The 12027-nt window shown below is 43.0% G+C and overlaps 1 protein-coding gene across 2 annotated transcripts in view; it reads left to right on the forward strand.

Annotated features, from left to right (window-relative positions):
• The first annotated feature begins 4867 nt into the window (after positions 1–4867).
• The window catches only part of PAK5 (p21 (RAC1) activated kinase 5), a 281523-nt gene continuing 274363 nt past the window's right edge, over positions 4868–12027 (forward strand). The window contains exon 1 of one of the 2 annotated variants that reach the window (XM_029917126.1): positions 4868–4924. The gene's annotated coding sequence lies outside the window, so the exon portion shown is untranslated. Of the gene's footprint in view, positions 4925–8957; positions 9026–12027 lie in introns of those variants that run through there. The other variant, XM_029917127.1, reaches the window with a different exon arrangement.

A 12027-nucleotide genomic window follows, 5' to 3' on the forward strand; every position in this document is an offset into this window, starting at 1 on the left:
TTTAATTTTCCTACAATTGGTTTAATACTTTTTTTTTTAGTAGCTAAGTTCTGTCTATCACTGGGTTTCAGTTGTGTTTGGTCTCATTTCCTATTCTTTTACCTTTAGAATGGCTCAATGACTCTCCCCCAACCCCTCCCCTCCTGCTGAAACTCTGTCAGGGTCTCTTTCATTTCTGGTCATGTTGTTCTTCTTTAAATTCTTGTATTTCTTAAAAAAATTTTTTGTACATCATATAATCTTTAACTTTTTAGAATTTTGGAGATTTTTTAAATTTGTATTTATTTTGAGAGAGAGAGAGTGCGCACATGGGTACGGGAGAGGAGAGAGAGAGAGGGAGAGAGAGAATCTTAAGCAGGCTCCATACCTTGAGGGGCTTGATCCTAAGACTGTGAGTTCATGACCTAAGCTGAAATCAAGAGTCACACACTTAACTGCTTAATCAACTGAGCCACCCAGACGCCTCTGGAAAAATTTTTATCTGATTATTTGTCGTTTCCTAAGGGTCGCCTTCAGGTGAATATTTCTCTTAGGCTTTTTGTTTATATTCCTTGAAACATTTATTTCTACCCCCTGTTCTCCCTCCGCTGTTATCTAAGCAAATGTCCTGTCTCTTTCTGGAGTCCATGCTTGTTCCTTTATAACTGTGATGCCTCTTTAGGGATACTAGCTATTTGCTGATGAGTAACATGAATGACAACAGAGAGTAAGCTGGGGTAGTCTGAATCATGATTCCACGGTGTGGTCGTAAACACCCCTCTTAACCAATCTACCAAGTTCTCTAACCCTCAGGCATATTTTTCCACAATGTTTTTGTGTTAATAAGGTTGGTTGAGATTAATTTCTCATGAAATAGGCACTAGTAGGTGTAAGAGTTGCCATGGGAAGGCAACTGAGCGGCCACTTTGCTGTGGAGAGCTGCAAACACTGACAACCCCCACTTGCAGACCTGGGATGACCCGAGCCATTTGAAAAGCACCAGCGGCCACTTTATTGCAGGTCAGATAACAGATCCAGGCCCACCAGGACTGACGACCCCCACTCTCAATCTGGACTGTCTCAAACTGTAATGCCTCACCATGGAATTCCAGCATCCCCCTCCCCACCGAAGCAAACAGCCAATTGAATCCTGCCACCGTCCAAAGAAGACCCTACGTGGCTATCAGCCCACCTGAGCTCAAACCCAGAACTTCTGCACCCATAAAAGACCTTGCTCTCCCATATCAGGCGCTACTTCCCTGACTCCCCGCTCTAGTCATGGAACCTTGCCCGGGAATCGCAGATCCCAATAAAGGCCTTCTTGGCCCCATAACGTGGTCTCTTTGTCCTCCCATCTCTGCCTCCATCTATTAAACCTTACAGTAGGTAGCTTCATTATATGGAAAAATACACACTTCTAGTGAATATTTAACTATTCTCTCCCCCTCCAAAATTACAAAGTACAAATACAGACTTTGTCAGTGGATAAAATCATGCCTTAAATGTTACGGAATGAGTATACATCAGCAAAAGAGATTGTAATTAATGATTTCACATACAAAAAAAAATGTATGGAGCCAGTTACCTAAATAGAAAATGTACTTTTGTTGGTTTATAAACTTAGAAGCTTCCCAGATGACATCTGAGACTGGCCCCCAAACACAGAGAGCAAAGAGAGAATGAAGAAAGAGGCCATCCCAGATCGGTAGGTGGTAGTCATTTATTTTTAAAAAATTCTTTTAAATTTTAATGTTTATTTATTTTTGAGAGAGAGAGAGAGAGAGAGACAGAGTATGATTGGGGGAAGGGCAGAGAGACACAGAATCTGAAGCAGTCTCCAGGCTCTGTCAGGAGAGTCCGATATGGGGCTTGAACTCGTCAACCACAGACCATGACCTGAGCTGAAATCGGAGACACTTAACCAACTGAGCCACCCAGGCTCCCTGTCAATCTTAATAAGCAAGGGAATTTACAGGTGTGGCTTGTCTTAGCACAGGCTCAGCAGATCTCCACTCCTACCCATCAGGATCTTAGAAGTTTACAGAAGCATCACCTGGGTTAAGTCACATATTCAGCAAATGGACCCAACAGGATGTTACCCTCTAAGGCTGTGTCCTTGAAACTGGCTCTTACTGTGGGAATCGTGGGCTGAATGTTATGTTCCAAGGACAGGGGAGGAGGTGAGGAGTCTCTGCCCAGGTCCAGATTGTGGGTCAAAGTCACATCCTCTTGAGGACCTCCTCCAACAACTCCCAATTCCTGAATATATGTTATTTTCCAAATTTAAATATCTGAGCCATAGGGAAACTCTATTACTTGTTTAAAAATAAAGGTCTTGAATCCCTCTGGCAGTGCAGTCCTACTTCGTATATTCAAAAGTGATGTCTTTGATAAATGTTCTAGTGCGGCGGACAAAGTTATGTTTTACTCAGATCCCCTTTAAGTGAGGGACCTGTTACCCCAGCTTCAGGGACGACTGCTGGAAGATGGCCTTCAGCGGTTTTCTCCTTCAGGGACTGCCTCAGCTTCAGAGGGCTGCCTTCTTTCAAGTTCATGCCCCTTCCAATGCAGCCAAATGATTAATATTAGTATATAAAGGACGGGACAAGTCAAACCAACTTGAGACAACTCTGTAGGGTCATCCTAGCTCCAGAGATCCCTGAAGGGCTGGCCAAGACTGTTACCAGCCTGTATCCTAACTTAACTCCTACTTCTGTCCACTCCTGCTTCCTGTATCTCCCAGTCACATGTGTTGGTCCTTAACAAACACTCTGCCCGCTAAACTCTCAAGAAACGACATTATATAAAAAGAAACTGTAGGTCTTGATGCAGTGCAGTCTGTACAGAAATAGTATTATTATTAACTTAGGAAGTTCAGCTTGGACAACTCCTAAATGAATTTGAGGCAACTAACAATAATCATAGTATTTAACCAGTTGAAACAACCACGCAAATGTGAGCTTTGTGTTTAACAGGTAAGACGTTTTTTTCCCTGTGATTGAAGTTCAGTATTTCCAAGCAAAATTCTAATTGCTACCAATCACTAATAAACAACACCTCTATAAAAATATTTTCTAGATTTCACATTTGTGCAAGCACACATACAAGAAGGTCAAAAATAGAAAGTATTTATGCAAATAACAGAGTGGAGGTGGGCTACGTAGGTGGCTTAGAGAATAAGGAGGTAGACTTAGACACTCCTATTCCTTTAAAGAGAAAAACAAGGCATGATATACCAGGACATATTTCCCCTTTATGCATCGGAGTACTGGGAGAGAAAAGCAACTATCCATTTATCCTATGGTTCCTGTTTTGGTATAACAGCTACTACATTGAGGGTCCTGAATGAATGGAAACTAAGCAAGAGAGAAATGATCAATATTGTACCATTAACTATAAAACTGTTTAAGGTTACTGAATATAACAGGGTGCCAATAGATATAAACCCTTATTTTGAATCTGCTATGCAGTTATGGAATCAGATACCCTATCACCAGCTCATGAAAATACTTTTTGGGCAGCTAAAAACAAACAAGGGTAGAACTTCATTTCCAAGGTTGAAAACTCATAACTGGTTTTGCTAATGTCTCTCTCTTACTACAGCACGACCAGTGAATATTACTGACAATGCTGGAGCCTCCGGATGTTGGGAAGAGAGTGGACAACTAGGGGATTTAATACGAACCACAAGATATCATTGCAAGCTTCAGCCCAAACATCACTCATCAGAAAGCCCTGTCATCTCTTGGTATTTAAACATCCTATTCATGTTATAATCTGTCAGACTTCTTAATTGGGCAAGCCTGGCCTTACCATGGCATGTATAAAACACTGGACACTTGGTTGTCCAGTCTGAGTTTTTGTCCCAGCTAAGGAAAGGCAGGGGACAGCCAAGGGAGACCGGTTCAGACTGGGGTAGAGCAGCTCAAGTAACAACTAGTTTGCTAGCCAACTAGCAAAACTAGCATGGAGAAGTCCAGGAACCCACGTTCCCCTAAGCCATTTTCAGCTGGGTGTTCAGAACCCAGCCCTAGCGTGATTTCTTCCAGGGCAGCACCGCAACCCCGGGCGGGGGCTGGGAAATCCCTTACTAGCCGCGACACCATCTGTAGGCAGGAGGGACGTCTGTGGGTGATAGAGACCATTTCTGGGCTGGGCCCATAACTGAAGGATGGCCACACAGAGGTCACAGACGAGGGTCTTCTAGATCCTTACTACTCAGTGTGGTCAGAGGACCAGTGGCAACACCACCACCTGGGACCTTGTTTGGCTTGCAGAATCTCGGGCACCTGGCTGGACCAACTGCATCCGAATTTGCATTTTATTCCTATAGCACATAGAAGTTTGAGAAGCACAGGTCCAGGTGGTAGCAAAGAGGCTAGCGGAAGGATCTGCTCTCAGCCTCGCCCCCTCCCCCCTCTTTGCTCTCCTCTTGAGCAAATCTCAGCCCCACATTGGTCTTGCCCAACATTTCTGCGAACCCCGAGTGTGTGCGGAAGGGGCGTGCAGGAGGTGCCCCGGGACGGGCAGAGAACAGGGGAATGCCTGGATTGGCAAAGGGCTGCTTTCCCTGCACGGGGCTCCGCTGCGTGTAGACACTCCCCCGACCCTCCCCCCCTCCCCCCGCAGCTGCTACTGCCAGCCTCCCGCCGGCTGCCGCGAAAACCCGGAACAGCTGCGTGAGCTCGTGCAAAGTCCTCCTAGGGGCGAAGCCGGGCAGCTGGGCATGCTCAGTAGCTCGGGGAGGCTTAGGTGGAGAGTAGAAAGCCTCGGCTCTGCCTCCCGCCCCCTCCCTCTGGCCCCCGCCCCCCTTGCCCCTACCCAGCCCGTAGTAGTTGCCCGGCGTGCGCCCGCGGATACCGGGAACATGGCGCTCCGAGCGATGTAACAGCCGCGGAGGAGAAGCGGAGGAGGCGCCGCCGCTGCGCTGACAGCCAGCCACCAGGTAGGCAGGCGCGCCTGGCGGGGCTGCCTGGGTGGGTAGCGGCGCAGGGAGGGGCGCCAGCGGGGATGCGCACGGCTGGGACCCCAGGCATCTCGCTTCGCCGGCAGAGGATGCGACGCGGACATCTGACAGCGCGCGATTGTGCATCGCCTAGGAGATGCCAGAGGCTGGGGACCGGCTGGCTGGAGGGCAGGGATCCGGGGACCGCCCCCACCCCCCCATGCGCTGCCACCTAGCCTGGGCTCTGTACGGGTCAAATAAAGGATAGTTCCTTTCTGCAGAGCGAGAAGGCGCGGGGGAGATCCCCAGATACCAGTTCTGGGAGTGCGCTGATCCTCCGGACCGCTAGCAAGCCCAGTTACCGGTTCTTTGTGTATACAGCCGCGCACGCCCGGAGGTGGGGGGTTGGGGGGGGGGTGCCACGGTGCCTGCTTCTCCCCGGGAGTGTTGCACACATTGCCAGGTCAGGATTTCCGTATGGTTTTTGTCTTTTGGCAGGTGTGGACTGGAAGATGTAATAGCTGAGCCTTTATGGGGCTGTGTTTTCCTTTGTTACTTGCCTTGGTGTGTGTGTGTGTGTGTGTGTGTGTGTGTGTGCGCGCGTGTGCGCGCGTGGTGGGTTGTAATGGAGAGAACTTCTCATGGGCACGGGTGTGGGCAGAGCGTGGAAGAGGATCTGGGTTCCAAACTTGTTAAAATCGCGTGTGATGCGGACCTCCTGGAGGGTAAACTTGAAAAGTCCAGAGATCATCTGTGCCCGGTTTGGAGCAGAGGCGTGTTCGCCCTTCTTGAACCCATGTGTGTGTGTCTGGAGCTTTAAACATGGGACATGAGTCAATTCAACATTAGATAGCAGTTAAGGGAATTTGAAGCATTTGGGGCTATCTGGTAGTCTTTTTTTTTTTTTCTCTCTCTTCTTTTTTAGGTCAAATTAATAAATGGAGAAGTTGGCAGCAAGCCAGAGGCAAGTGCCATCGTTAATAGTTAATGACAGCTTCGAAGGCTAAATACACTTTTGGGGAAATCAGGAAACCTGGAATTCCACAGGGTTCTACCAAGAAATAGCCCTAGGGTTTTAGGTAACTCGCAAAATCTCTCAGTGCACCCCTTTTTCTCTTCTGGGGTTTGGAGGTATATAGACACACTCTCTCTTACCTGAGTACAGATGGACAAGACTCTTGAAAAGCCCCTCCCACACTAGAATTCTATGAAACTGACACTCCAGAATGACAGCTGTGCTACCTTATATTTGTATATCTGTTATATTCAGCACAACTCTCTGAGTTAGGGAGGGAAAGCAAATTTAGAATATGCTTTCATTTTTTACTTGGTAATTTCAAGGATGGACATCTGTGACTATGAAATTTAGAGACACTTTCTTCCATACTTAGTGTATTTATTCTCATGGTCTCCTTAGGTGGCAAAGCATGAGTCAGTATCATCAAAATGAAATGGGGAGTGCTTGAGGAAAAGGCATTTAAGTAAATTAAAGCCGTAAATGTCCAATCTGACAGTAGTACCTTGACTCGCAATACATATGTGCAAAGCAGAGGCATTGCTAATGGAAGCAATATTGCTGATGAAAGTTTATGGATAGTATTGGTCTTGGGATAAAATTTTTGTGTTCCTCTGGGACTAGGTAGAGATTGATTATACTAGGTGCCTGCAAGTTGGTATTTTGTTAATAAAATGCGAGTTTTAATTGAAGGCATTGGAAACAATTTGGCAGCTCCTCTCCTTCACTTCGCCAGTTTGCTTCAGCGCCGCAGCTGTGAGTGGCAGGTGCTCCGGGGTGTGGTATCATTTTGGTGATGAGACAGCTGAGTTTGAGCTCTGACTCTTCCGTTATTAGCTTTGTGGTCCTGGGCAAGTTATTTAACTTTGTGGGGCCTCAGTTTCCTCTTCTGTAAAACAATCCTGCGAATAGAAAGACTTATCTCCACCGCCAGGAAAATGAACATTTAGAAGAGGAAGGGAAATGGATATTTATTCAACGTATACTATGTGCCCTGTATTATGCTAGTCAGACCCAAATAAGTGATCTAACACTTGAACTATCAGTTTCTGAGGGCTGCCATAACAAACTGCCAGAAACGAGGTAGCTCAAAACAAAATTTATTCTCTCACAGTGCTGGAGGCTGGGCTTTCATAATTAAGGTCTAGAGAAACCTATGCTCTAGTTCAAGGCTCTAGGGGAGGATCGTTTCTTGTGTTTTCCTGCCTCTGGTGGCCCCAGGTGATCCTTGGCTTGTGGCAACATAACTCCAAATTCCTGCCTCCATCTTCACATGCCAAAGCTCCTCCTTCTTATAAAGACATCATTCATACTGATTTAACGTCCAGTGTAATTCAGTATGACCTCATCTTGATTATATCTGCAAAGACCCTATTTCCAAATAAGGTTCACATTTGTAGGTTCTGGTTAGGCGTGAATTTTGAGGAGACACCATTCAGTCCAGTACATCAACATCCCTATGATCTGTGTTTAATGACATGATTGTTTCAGAATATGAGCAGAAGGTAAAGATACAGTATTGTGGGTTCAGAAAAGACTTTAAAGGTTATTTAATCCAGCTGAAGTATTTGTGGTTTCCCAAACATGGTAGGGAAGAGCAGCATTCAGAGGTAGTAGACAAATGTGACCTATCTGGAAATCCAGATAATCTAGGATCTCTGTCTTCCACAGGTAATCCACTGACATGCCCTGTCTCCAAAGGGTTTGTTAATGTTGCCTTCCTCTCTTTTTGCTACCCCACCAACACAATGCAAACAAGCAACAGAAAATCAAATTAAACAAGAAAAATGACAAAAGTGACAGAAACAGCTTTCTAATTTTTCTTATCTTGGTTAAAGGCCCCAGCATACATGGAGTTGCTTTAGCCAGAAACTTGAGAATCATCTCCTGACCCCTTCATTCCCTGTGCCCTCCATATCCAAAACCATCACAAAGTTTAATAAATTGTGTCTTCTCCTTATATCTCCCAGTAGATTCTCCTTTCCATCCATACCACCACACCGTCAGTCCTCAAGTTGTCCTCTCCCTCCTGGGTCACTAGCCTAACTTTCTAGCAAATTCCCTGGCTCCTTGCTTGGCCCTTCTAGCCATTCTTCTGGAATAGATAAGATCATGTCAATTCCTTGCATAAAATGACTACCTACATGAGGCTTTCCCAGAGACTGTCTGAGCCTTGGGTAATTGGCCGACATCTTGGGCATCTCCTCTTGCTGCTGTTCAAGTGATCTCCTGTCTGTTGAATTTCCCAAGAACTTCCCCAACACTTTGCTGGTACAAACTGGACTCGTTCTTTGGGCCTCCTTGCTATCCCTTCCCCAGCAGTCCAATTCTCTTATCAGCCTTTTCTTCCATAGCACTTACATCAATTTGCGATTTCCTATTCATTTGTTTGGCTATTGAGTGTCTGTGAACTCTGTGATGGCCATTTGTTTTCGGTCTTACATGTAGAAGATGATCAACAATGGTGAATGAGTGAAGGAATGAATACTCTCATAGCATTTTTCTGTGCCAACTTAAAGATCTGATTTTTTAGAAATTTTTTTTCACTAACTTGTATAAAAAGAGCAATTGAGAAACTCATTCTGACTTGAAAAGAGGAGTATTCTTGGCTTTAACAAATGCATCTTCTAAGAATTGGTTTAAAGCGAGCAGTTAAGAATTGAATAAAAATATTTTCTGCCAACTGAGGTCTTTGAGGTTTACCAGTCAGCAAACATTTCACAAATATCTGTTGGATACTTATATTTGTCATGGTAGGCCCTGGGGGGGGGACAATGGAGAATTAGACTTTTAGCCTTCTAGAGATAAAAAATAGTAAATAATAATTGCAATAATATTATTTATTGGGATTCTATTATATGCCAGGTTCTCTTCCATCCCTGTCCCTACTCGTTACTATAGATAGCCCTTCAGTCTCTTCTGGTAACTTGGAACCCAAATTAAATGCATGACAAATACTTCATGAATTAATAATTAGTAGGTGCTATTATCCTGATCTTTTTAAATAGGAAACTTCTGCTTCTCCGGGGAAAAAGGAATCTGCTCACATACAGAAGAGTGTGCAACTGCTTTGTGAATATAGCCAGGTGGGCCCTGTTCTACTTTGAAGAGCATCTACCTATTGTCTTGGGGGGTAAAATATGAGCCAAATTGCTCTTTATACAGGAACGAGTTCTTGGTGTGTTTCTTTGTCTTCCACAGTTGTCAGAATTCTTAATTTGGAACTGAATTGTTTGATTCTGTTTAATCCAAGTGAGAAGTAACTTAATGTTTCATTCAGAGCACTTTTGGGTAGTTTTGAAAAGCAAGAGTGAGTACCCAGGGAAATGAATGTGGTGGAATGCAGGAGTACAGGATTATGTTTTGGAGTTCTTGAATGCCCTCAATTACCTGTAACTTTATTTCATGAGTGGTGATTTTTTTTAAAGTAAATAAAACATTTTAAAAAAGTTTATTTATTTATTTTTGAGAGAGGGAGGGATGTGAGAGGGACAGAGAGAGAGGAGAGAGAGAATCCCAAGAAGGCTTTGTGCTGTCAGTGCAGAGCCCCACATGGGCTGAACTCACAAAGCCTGACATCATGACCTGAGCTGAAATGAAGAGGCAGGTACTTAACAGACTGAGCCACCTAGGTGCCCCTTAATGCGTATGTTTGAGTATAATTTTTCACCTAAGTAACGAAAAATCAGACGTTGTGTTTTGATTTTGTTTAAAACTGATAGATACACAGAGGTACCTGGGTGGCTCAGTTGGTTGAGCAACCAACTTTGGCTCAGGTCACTGTCTCGGTAAGTGGGTTCGAGTCTGAAGTCAGACTCTGTGCTGACAGCGTGGAGCCTGGATCCTGCTTCAGATTTTGTGTCTCCCTCTCCCTGCCCTTCCCCCTCTTGTGCTCTGTTTCCCTTGCTCTCAAAAATAAACATCCAAAAAATTGAAATAAAGTGAAACACAATTGAATCTAAAGGAACTAATAAGAGATATTTCAGTAAGACGGTTAGTTATTATATACACATTTAGAAATCAAGCTAGGGGCACCTGGGTGGTTTAGTTGATTATCCATTTGATTCTTGATTTCAGCCCAGGCCCTGATTTGGTTGGTGTGATCAAGCCCTGAGTCAGGATCCTAGCTGACCATAAATTGAGCCTGCTTGGGATTCTCTCCTTCTCTCTCTGGTCCATCCCCACCTCCCTGGCCTGCAGTCTTTCTCTCAGAGTAAATAAACTTAAAAAAAATCAATGTCTACTCCCAAATGCCAGTATTTACCAGCTAAGAAGTACAAGAGAAAATGATTGTGTTTATGAATCCACAAAAATATAAATTTATCTAAGAAAAATAGAAAATGTATGTAAGATACTTGGAAATAATCAGAAAGACTTAAAGACTTGTATAGAAAGCTGTAAAATCTTACTCAAAAACACATAATATAAGAAACACATGAAAACATGCCTTGTTCCTGAAGTAGAAAGATGGATATTCTGAAACGGCTATTTTCCCCACAATCCGTTACATAGTTTTATTGCTTTGGGGTTTGGGAAAACTTGACAAAATCATTCTAACATCAATCCAGAAGAATTACTATGTGACTATACTCAAGAAAATCTTGCTAAAGAATATATGTGGGGGTGGATTGCCCTTACAGAAATAAAAATAAATCTGGGCATCGAACTCCATTGTAGCTGTGTAGTACTGGTGTGAGAATCAATAGAGAGCTCACTGGAAAAGTGTAGCCTGGAAGCCAACTCAGTAGTCTGGAAACAGAAGTGCGGTGGATAAAGCATTTTGAAACAGTGAGGAGCATTAGACAAAATCAAGGAACTACACCAAGTACGTTGAAAACCTTTAACTAAGCCCCTTTGTTTGCATGGCTCACTAGGCTAAATTCCCAATATACTGGAAAGTTTATCTGTCAGGTGCGAAACAAAGCTGGAAGAAAATATGTAACAATTAATGCAAAGACTCACAGCAAGAGATAGCTTTGAATATATTTGAAGCTCTCGTATGCAAAAAGACCCCATTTAAAGCAGAAAACAGTCATGGAGGAAAAGACTGACACTAAGCATGACAGAACAGTTAATAGAATAATTGCACTGAAGAACTCTTGCATATCAGTAAGTAGAAAATAACACCCTAATAGAATTGTCCAATTATCTGAATAAATGATTTGGAAGGATGAGATAAAAAGGCTAATACACATATTTAATAAATATTCTTACTATTAACCACAGAAGTGCAAATTAAAACAAAAACGAGATGCCATGTTTCATGTATTAAACAAAACATATATAAATACAAATATATATGTATACATATATATGTGTGTGTGTGTAGATACACACACACACACACACACACACACACACACACACACACACAAGTACCAGCAGGGATGCAGATAGAAGGACATTTTCATTACTGCTGGTAGGAGAATTACAGGCTACAACCTTTCTGTAGGACAGTTAAAAGCTTTTAACAAATATTTTCAGAGTTCAAATTATTTGACACAACCATTTCTCTGGCTCTTAATTTTAATTTTGGTCTTTGCTAAGGAATCAGATGCAGGCAAAAACAATAATAAAAAATTTAAATGCACTTTAAAACTAAAAATTGGGGGCTGCTTAAAGATATTTTAAGGTCCCCAAATAACAGACATTACTTAGATATTAAGAGCATTCATGTCAAAGATTATGTAATGATAAGGACAACTTCACTTTTAAGTGCAAATAAGTGCACAATGATACGGGTTTTCTGAAATTGAAATACCCTACAGTTATTTAAAAACTGGAACAGAAAACAAAGTTAGGTCATGTCTGGATGGTAGAAATAGACCTTTGCTTTTGTCTTTTATTTATATCTTTATGAGTTAAAAAAATTAGTCAATAACATTGTCTTTTGAATCAGAAAAAACCATTATTTTACAAATATGATAGTGCTACACATTCAGCTTATAATTATTCATTTATGTAACACACATTCATTGATTATCTCTGTGTCAGGAGCTCTGCCAAGTGTATCAGCAGTGACTCTTAGTTTGCATGCAAATGAAAGAAGCTGTCTAACTTGAGCAAAAAGAATTTACTAGAAGGTTAT

The sequence above is a fragment of the Suricata suricatta genome, chromosome 12 (assembly GCF_006229205.1).
Source record: "Suricata suricatta isolate VVHF042 chromosome 12, meerkat_22Aug2017_6uvM2_HiC, whole genome shotgun sequence".
NCBI classification, from domain to species: domain Eukaryota; kingdom Metazoa; phylum Chordata; class Mammalia; order Carnivora; family Herpestidae; genus Suricata; species Suricata suricatta.